The sequence below is a fragment of the Equus quagga genome, chromosome 17 (genome assembly GCF_021613505.1).
Source record: "Equus quagga isolate Etosha38 chromosome 17, UCLA_HA_Equagga_1.0, whole genome shotgun sequence".
NCBI classification, from domain to species: Eukaryota; Metazoa; Chordata; class Mammalia; order Perissodactyla; family Equidae; genus Equus; species Equus quagga.
The window spans coordinates 2,147,836-2,156,967 of record NC_060283.1 but is presented as its reverse complement, the minus strand read 5'-3'; the positions used below and the strand labels follow the sequence as shown (position 1 = coordinate 2,156,967).

General features: G+C 63.7%; 1 long non-coding RNA gene across 3 annotated transcripts; it reads right to left on the bottom strand.

Annotated features, from left to right (window-relative positions):
* Positions 1–4,715: 4,715 nt before the first annotated feature.
* On the bottom strand, positions 4,716–7,350 carry LOC124228878 (uncharacterized). 3 transcript variants are annotated; one of them, XR_006885809.1, is made up of 6 exons: positions 6,956–7,350; positions 6,016–6,540; positions 5,807–5,932; positions 5,606–5,727; positions 5,396–5,524; positions 4,716–5,314 (listed from the first exon to the last, which is right to left on the bottom strand). It is a non-coding gene; the product is annotated as an uncharacterized LOC124228878 (long non-coding RNA). The 3 variants fall into 3 exon arrangements; XR_006885808.1 differs by having other exon boundaries at positions 6,016–6,537; XR_006885807.1 differs by having other exon boundaries at positions 6,016–7,339.
* Positions 7,351–9,132: the final 1,782 nt, after the last annotated feature.

Below are 9,132 nucleotides of genomic sequence, written 5' to 3'. Positions count from 1 at the left end.
TGTTCCAGGCATCCCAGCCGTCCGTCCTCCCTCCTTCCATTCCTTGCTTGAATGCCTGAGCGCGGGGGACGGTCTTCCCGTCTCAGCGCCCTCTCCTTCCCCCTCCCCAGCCTCTGGGCTGCATACCAGCCATCAGATTACCCCCACCCCACCCTTCAAAACCGTTGGGGGGCTTCTCTGCCTAGCTGGCTCAGGGTAAACGCTTTTGTCCAGCTTCTGTGCCTGACTTCCCGCTCATGCTCATCTGGCCCCCACTCCCTGGGCTCTCCCACCCAGCCTTCCATCCAGGCAGATGGGTGGTTTCTGTAAAGCCTGGGAGCCCACAGCCTGCCTCCCCCACGGCCCGGGGGTCTGCATGGGCCCCCCTGTTCCCTTCTCAGCTCTGTACCTACAGCTGCCTCCCAGCCCTGCAGGATGGGCCCCCACTGGGCCTTGGTGCGTGCTATCTATCGTACGGAGGCGTGGAGCAGCCGCGGGGACGAGGGGCCCCTGTGCTTGGCACCCCTGTTTGTTTACTGGTCCAGCCACAGGCCTGCGCCACTCCCCGCGGACCCGGCTGCCCGCCTGTGTCCGGCCAGGTGTTCGGTGATGGAGCGCGGGCTCCCGGAGGACAAGGGCTCAGTGTCTGCTTTCTGCGAGCACGGTGCTGACAAGGAACAGAATATCCACAGTGACCGCTTCCAGGAAACGGCTCCAGCGGGCGGGGGCTGCTGAGGAGCAGGCCCCTTCCCAGCAGGCCAGCCTGCAGGTGGGCTTCCAGGAAGGGGCCCTGCTGGCTCCCCTCACCCCTGGAGAAGGGCCAACGGTGTCACCAGGTGCAGGCTGGGGAATGTACGGGAAGGGGGAAGGAGAGAGGAGAGGGGCAAGGAAGGAGCGACAAGGGCGGCCTGGGCTGTGGCCTAGAGTGGCCACCATAGCCTTCGGGGAGGCCACACTCCTTCTAGAACCTTCTATTTCCCTTGTGGGGCCCACACAGTCTCTGCTGGGGGCCTTGGCTCTTTGGGGCCTGTCAGGTACAACGCACATGCTTGGACCCTGAAGACAAGAGGGAGGCAGAACAGAGAAGGAAAGAAACCATTCATAGCTGGGCCGGGCGTCCGGTCTCGGCGCTGACCGGCAGCCCAGTGGCCTGCTTCCTCGCTAGTGAGGGCCACGTGGACCACTGCCCCTGCGCTCTGGAGGAGGAAGACCGCGAGTCTTCCTGGGAGCCTGGGTGGGGCGAGGGGCCAGCCCTGTTTGGTGACTTCCTAGGGTGCCCCGCAGTCAGACCCCAAGCCCACTTAAGGGATTTCCCTTCCTTTTGTATTGTCAGAATTTTTCTATCCCCATTCGGTGGTATCGCAAGTGTCCTGACTCCATCCCATCCCTCAGCTGTCCGTAATCCCTGTCTGAATGTGGGCTCCCAGGTCCTTCAATCCAGGCCCCACACAGAGGCCCAAGACACACGGCCGGGCTCAGATGTCCACCCTCCAGGGGACACTGGCCCCACAGGGCACCAGGCCACACAAAAGCCAGCAGGCCCTGAAGAACACCCCCAACAGGACAGGGCCCACAGGCATGCCTTCAGCACAACAGTGCGGTTAGACACCCTCACTTACAGCCGCAACCATACCACTGTGGACACACACGGCCGGGAGGGCAGGGCTGCACACCCATGAGCACTCAGCTGGACCGGCCGGCCCACTCCTCGCAGGTCCACGGGGACACGCTGAGCGATGTGTGCACACAGGGACACACATGTGGACACTCAGGAACACACACATGGACACACACAGGGACACACAAGTGGACACACAGGGTCACACGCATGGACACACAGAGGGACACATGTGGACACACACAGGGACACACGCGCGTGGACACACACACACACACACTAAGTCCTGTTTTCTCCAAACTCAGTGAGTGGGAAATCACTCAGCCCACACCCTCTGCAGAAGCAGGGCTGTGGGATGGCCCCAGTGTGAAGACCCTGCAGCTTGGTGCTGAGCGCCTAGCAGGGGTCTCCCCTTGACTTCTGCCCCCGCGCCACCCGGCGCAGCCGGGTCTGGGGGTGAAACTCAAGCCCCTTTCTGCTTCCGGATGCTTCAGCGGCACAGGGGCCTTCGAAAAGTGCCTCTGGGGGCGGGGGCGCCAGGAGCCTGTCTAACAACCTTCTCTAAGCCTCTTTTCTAAAAAGCAGGAAATCGGGTTGGGCCAAAGGTAAACACATTCCAACCTGGCGGTCCCCAGCTCCATGGAGGGGCTCCGCGGGCGGGGCCGGGCCACCTCTGTCTCCCAGCCTGGGCGAGGCGCGGGGTTTGCGACCTGTCAGCAGAGCCGGCTCTGGCCTGTGGCTTCTGGCCCCCACTTGCCTCCCCCAACCTCTCCTGCTCTGTCCTGGGCCCCTCAGACCCTCGGGCTCCCTCCTGGAGGCGCTGCCCCTGAACCCCCAGCGTACACCCTGCCCTGAGCATTCCAAGGGGCCCAGGGTGCAGGTATGTCCACGGGCAGACCTGGGGAGACAGAGTGGGGGCACCAGGGGCTCTGTGTGGTTCCCCCCTAGGTGGGTGTGGAGAGGACCAACCCCACACACCAGCATTCCAGACCAGACGAACTTGCTTTCCATTGGCCTCCGGCCCCCAGTTGGAAGTCCCAGATTGAAAGTGTGGGGGTGACCAGGAGAAGGCCACAGCACCCCGAGGACCTGGCCCCACTGACCTTGGGGGTCCCAAGAAGCGTTACCCACCCTTTACTGGGCCCTGATGCCTGTGGAAGTGGGCGGGGTCTTCTGTGCTCCCCAGAAGATGCCTCCAGAGTCTTCTCTCCCTCCTTCCACCCCCACGCCCTGGCTGCCCTCAGAGCCCCTCTGGCCACCTGCGGTACCCACATGGCCATCCAGCCACCCCCCGGGAAGCCGGCCTTTCATCTTCCGAGGCCCAGCTTTGCAAAGCTCCCGCAGACACGGATGTTTATAATAAAGGCCGTTTATAGACCTGACTCTTGACACCTAATGGATGGGTTCCTTCATCCCACCGGCAAAACCCACTTGGGTGAGTCAAACCAGCCGGCGGCCTGGAGATGGATGCGGCCTGCCCATGTGCGCTGCCCACCGACTGTGGGAGCTCCAGGAGATGGCAGGAGGCTCTCAGGGGACCCAGGGGTGCCATCTGCCCAGTCTTGGGAAAACACCTTAGCCTAACTGCATGCTGTGGTGCCCACCCACCCGGCTAGCCAGGACTGTCCCCATTGTAGCACCGGAAGTCCCATGTCCTCTGTACTGTCAGGAGGGGTGGAGGACTCAGAGGGGAGCCCAGACACAGGGGGACAGTGGGGAGTCCACAGGAGGTGAGGCTGTGGGGACGGCGTCGCACTGTGGGCCCGGAGTCAGGGCAGGGAGTCCACGCGGGCCGGGGCGTGGGGAAGGCCCCGGCGCAGGGGCGAGTCTCCAGGCCTCTGCTCTCTGGTCTTCATCAGCAGGCCAGGCATTTCCTGCGTTTCCTGGCTGCTCTGAGCACTGGGAAGGGCCAGGATCCCAGCCTTATTTCCAAGAGCTGCTCCCTCATGTTCCCAGCATCTGCACAGCCAGTCTCCAAGGAGCTAGGGGGCCAGGGGCTGGGGGTTCAGAGACACCGAGGCCACGTGGCTGCTGTCTTGTATGGGGACGCCAACCACGATCCCACATGGGGACTGCGCTTGTACCCGGGAGCAAACCCAAGGCCAGGCGCCTGTAGGACACGGTCCTGGGGGCTTCAGCGGCAAGACTCTGACCATGGGGCCCCCCGTCCCCCCGGTTCCCCTCACCTTCTCACTCTTGTGTACCCTTGCCCCCCTCCATCCTGTGTCCTCCCTTCAGCCCCTTCACCCCCCATCTCCTCATTTCCCCGCCTCCCTCACCTCTTCACCCATCATGGTCCTCGCCCCCCACCACCTCCATCCCCCTCCTGCCTCACCCCTTTCTATCCCCCTTACCCCCTTTCACCTCTGCTCCACTCTCACCTGCCTATTGGGAAGCTCACCCCTGCTGGGCACCCCTCCCCACGCCCCTCACGGCAGCCGAGTAGACTCTCTTGCGTCTCTTCCTTGCTGCCCTCTGTGCGTACCCCCAGCTCTCACCACAGCAGAGTGTGTATGGGAAGGGGACGTCTCTAGTCCCCCTGAGTTTGAGGCCCACAGGAGCGCTTTGCAATAGCAAGGCTGTTGATGACAGTGGCCGGGGGCCATGGGCTCCCCGGTGTCCCCGGTGGTGTGGCTGGCCCTGCCCCCAGCGCTGCTGCCTGGCCTGGGCTGCGTGTCGCTCCTGCATTTCAAGCCCGCCCCCCTAGGATGATTCCACAGGCTGATCCCCCACACCAGGCCTGCTGGGTCTGGGCCAAGGGCTCAGGGGTGCCTAGGGGTGTTGTCCAGGAAGTACTTTGGGTGGCTGGACAGACTTTGGGGAGACTTCTGTGGTGCCTGAGCTCTCATGACCCGAGCTCTCATGGCTGAGGACTCCCTTTGCCATTCCCCCCACCCCCCACCTCCCCACCCCCACCCCCACTTCTCCTTGCAAGGACTCTGGGGTCCCACAGTCCCCCTCCCGGTCTCCATGTGGGCCTTACCCCACTCCATATGTCCTCCCCATCCTATAGCCCCTTGTCATCCCTCATGTCCCTTCCCTGTCCCATATGCCCTTTTCATGTCCCTCCACCCTCCCCGATCACCCCCCAGGCAAAGAACTCAATTCCAGAGACAAATTGCTGTAACTGTATTTATTGATGAGTCCAGGACTCCTGGTGGAGCCCTGGTGAGGGGGGGCGCAAAGCGAGAAGGACAATGGAATGCTTCAAGGTTTGCTCCAGATGGTCGGAGCTTCCAGACTAGGCGAGGGGAGGGCAGGGCCTCACACACGCGGCCGCACCCAGTCACCCCCAGATTGAGATGGACGACAGGGGGGCGAGGGCGCGGCACAGGCCGAAGGAGGCCCAGCACACTCGGCAGTTTTCTTGCATACTCGCTCAGAGACTCAAGGCGGGTCCGTAACCCCAACCAGTGCAAATGACTTAGTGCAAATTGAATTCAGGGGGACGGGGGAAACAGAGTCACGGATGCTCTGAGTCTCCTGAGCAAAGGACAGAGAAGAAAAAGAAGTGAAAATTCAAAAGGAAAGGATGAAGAAGAGCAGGGAGAGGAGGCAGATGGTGGTGAGGGGCGTGGGGGGCTGGCGGTGGTCTCCAGCCCCGCAGGGGTGGCCATGAAGACGAAGACGAGTCCCCAGGTGGGGGTGGGGCAGCCGTGGGTGCTGCTCACTTCCGGTGGTGTTGGCGGCAGGTCCATCTGGTTCCTTTAGCTTAACCTGCAGGAGGCAACAGGACATGTGAGTGGGGGCAGGACGGACGGGGCTGGGGAAGCTTCTGGAAGAGGTGCCCACGCTCACCTTCCAGAGCTGATTCCTGAGTCAAGTAGTGTAGTGGTTCCAGAATGCAGCATATTCTTGAGTCAGAGCTAGAGGGACTTGAAGAAGTCCGGGTTCCAAGGCCCAGGCATGAGCTGGGTAGCACCATTTCTGTGGGTCGGGAGAGAGTGAGCGCCCCAGCTCCTTGGCCCCGTGCCCACCACCCCGTGTGCAGCAGGGGGGGCATCTCACCTTGTCATCTTGAGGGTTCTTGGGGTCCAGAGAGCAGCAGTAGTGTGTTGACTCCTTCAGGAAAGTAAAGGAACAGAGACCTGCCGGGTGTCGCAGCACCCCTGGGGCCAGCCGAAGATGTTCTATGGGAGAAAGGCTGGTCATGAGTGAGGCCAGGTGCACTGGGTAGCCTGGGGGGCCGCGCCCTGTACCTGCACTTACCAGGAAGGCTGGATACCGTCACATCCATCCTCACCGTCACACCGGACCATGTCATGTCTTTCTGAGCACATCCTGGCACCCGCCTTCGGTGGCTGGCGGGCACGTCCACCCCCACTGGAGACCTGGCTGTGGAGAAAATGGACAGGCGTTGGCTGAGGGGGCAGAGGCAGCAAGTGGGGGTCAGGAGGGCTGGTGGGCTGGACACTCACCCTCGCCTCCAGTCCGAGCGCAGAGGCACCGATCACTGCTCCATCGCCGCCCGCACAGGCCCGCCTTGGCCGCGGGCTCCGGAGTCCAGGCCCCGCTCGCTCCTCACCCCTGCCTGCGCCCCAACCTCCTCCCCCCAGAAATCGCACTCACTCCACCCCGCCCGTCTTGCCTAGTCTGGTCTCGCCAGCGCCCTTGACCCCCCTGGGTGCTGTCCTGTCTGCCGTGCCAGTCCCAGGGGCTGAGCGGTGAAGGCATACAGTGTCACTGAGTGCACTGTGGGCCCTCTCCGCGCCAGCCCCTGGGCCGCAGTGCCGCGTGGGAACGGCGCGTCCGCAGGCTGGGCCCCCAGCAGCCTCCTTGCTGCCGAAATCACTCCGGAGCCCTGTACCTGCGGCCGCAACTCCCTCCGGGTGACGTCCTGCCGCGGGTTCCCCGCGCACTGCACCTTCTTTCCCGCTCTCCGGCCCTCAAGGCTCTGGCACGGGCCTGGGAGGCCCGTGCCAGAGCCGCTCCTGTACCTGCTACTAAATGAATTGCGGTGGGTGAGATGTGGTAGCGGCTGGGGACCCTTTGTATCCTGAATCCCCCTTCTCGTCCTGTCCGACCCGGGCCTGGAACGCCCCACACGTGCTGGATCCCTGCGGCCACCTGTCACCTCCCTGGAGGTGGTGGCCTTTGCACTTCCCTTGCTGGCAGCCCCACCTCATCTTCCGTCCTGCCCTCCTGAAATGCTCTTTCCACCTGGGACGGGCCCACAGCCCCCCCAGCCTGCTCAGTCTCAGCTCCCCCCGAGACGATGTCACCTGTTCTAACCACCCTGCTTTCTTCCCGCCCTTCTGTCGGGAGGTCAGCCGCTTCTCCTCACCAGTCCTTGCTCCCCAAACCTCCTTCTTGCAGAAGGCCAGCGAAGCAAGGCCCAGAGAGGAGAAGAGGACTCACCTGCCCACGGTTGCAGCTACACCTCCACTGCCCCAGGCCCGGGGGCGAACCCCTCTCCAGCTCCCCCTCGTCCACCAGCCGCCACGTCCTGAAAACCAAAATTGACCGGGATGAATGTCTGGCTCCCCCTTCTTTCCTCTGCACACCCAGCTTGGCCCGTCACACCCATGCCGATGTCACCCTTCCTCCCGGACACCTGGGAGCCCACACCACACTCCCGCCACGCTCCCAGGTGCCTGCCAACCCTGCCCAAGCCAGCCCCTCAGCCCCTCGTCGCTCCTGCCAGACTCCGGGTTTCCAAGGTGATCCTTGGCCCATGCAAGCTTCCCTGTACCCCAGCCCCATCTTCCCCTGGTTGCCCCCGTACCCCACGCTTCCCTGGTTACCCCTCGGCTCCCCCTCCTCCCCAGTTTCCCCCAGACCCCCCCATCTCCCCACCTCCCCCCACCCGCTCCCTGCTCCCGGCCCTAACCCGGGCTTTTTCTAACTGGGGTGGCCCCGCCCAGAATTCCCGCCCTATTCTGCCAGCCAATGGGAGCTGGGACCGTGCTGGGGGTGGGGGGACACTGCAAGGCCCACCTCCAACTGGGAAGGTCCAGCACACTTCCTCAACCCCCCGTCCAGAATTCTCCAAAGACGGCCTTCTCCCTTCCCCTCCTTTGGCATCCCATAGTCAGGGCCTGGCATCGTCCCAAACGTTCCCCCTCCCCCCAGGTCAAGACAGTCGGGTCCCCTCAGCACAGATCACGCTTCCCGCTCCCCATACAGCCAGCACTGGGCATGCACTCAGCCCAGAGTGGGGATCCTGACTGGGGCCCCCGGGGGCTCAGGCGGGACTCAGCCACTTTCTGCCACCAGCGTGGCTGAGACCACCCGTGCCCCTAGGGTCCGGGAGTCCACGGGGAGCAGTCGCGTGGGGTGTGTGGGTGGGGGGTGTCAGGGCTCAGGTGGGGCCGAGGGAAGCACCCAGGGGTCTCAGTGGGCCAGAGTGGGCAGCCGTCTGGTTGATGGTGACTGCTGCAGCCACAGTGGCTTCTACAGGGCCGTCTCCCATTGTGGTTGGGGCGCCGCGGGTCCCCTCGCCTCTGTGTTCCCCTCTCTGGACGCAGCTCTCACCCTTTGTGCTCTGCGCTCGCAGGCGCACCCTGGCGTTGAGCCAGGCAGCTTCATAGCTCTGTCCCCGCCAGCCCACACACCCGCCCGCCTGGGGTGCCGCCGATTCAGGAACAGAACAAAGACATGAGCCTCAAGTCCCCCCAGCCACCCTTGGCCATCCTGTCCCTCTGGTGACAACTTTCATCTTATGGTGGGTGTTGGGGCCCTGCAGTCCACAGGGTTCACTCTCCAAATCTCGGGTGTTGGCACCATGGGGGGACGCACCTAGGCAAGGGACCTGGAGCTCACCAGGCTTCACTGCACTCAGGGGGGACCTCGGGGCAGACCCTCTGTTCCCGTGGACCCTACCATGAAGTGCTGGGTGCCCGCCTGCCAAACCCGACAGCCCAGCCTTTGTCATGGATGAACTTCCAGATTGACTGTGGGGCAACCCAAGACCTTGCCTTAGGTGGACCCTCAAGTTAGGATGGGGCAGACCCCCGCAGTTAGCCCTAAGCAGACCCCGACTTTAGCCTCCTGCGGACAGAGAAGCCTGAGTTGGCACTGCCACCTCGCGGACACCGCTGTCTCCACACCCACAACTGACGGCGCCACACAGGCGGTCCGCCCAAGACAAAGAAAGAAGACTCCAGAAATCTTCCTGCACTCGGCAATGTAGCCCCCAGGACCCTGCGCTGCGGGAGGCCGTGTGGGAAGGGTCTCCCTCCGAAGCCGACTCTGGGTCATCCCAGGCACGGGGGGGTCCCTCATCGCCCCCAAGTATTCCCTCCCATCTCCCCAACTTCAGCCGTGTGGCGACCGGGGGGTGCCTCAGATGGGGAGGCCGTCTGAGGTGGGGTGGTTCGAACTAGCGCCCGGTCTTCCTGATGACCCTCGTGGACCACTGCGGTACCGGACCCGGGCGGACCTGGGACATTGTGCGGGCGGACTTGGCCTCAGCTGCCTGGGGCGGTGGCGTGTGGGTCTGCACTGCCGCCTCGCGGCCGCTGCTGTCTACACACCCACAACCGACTCGGCACCGCTGAGGCAGTGGGACCAGCTCGGGGGTTCGCACCCCATGC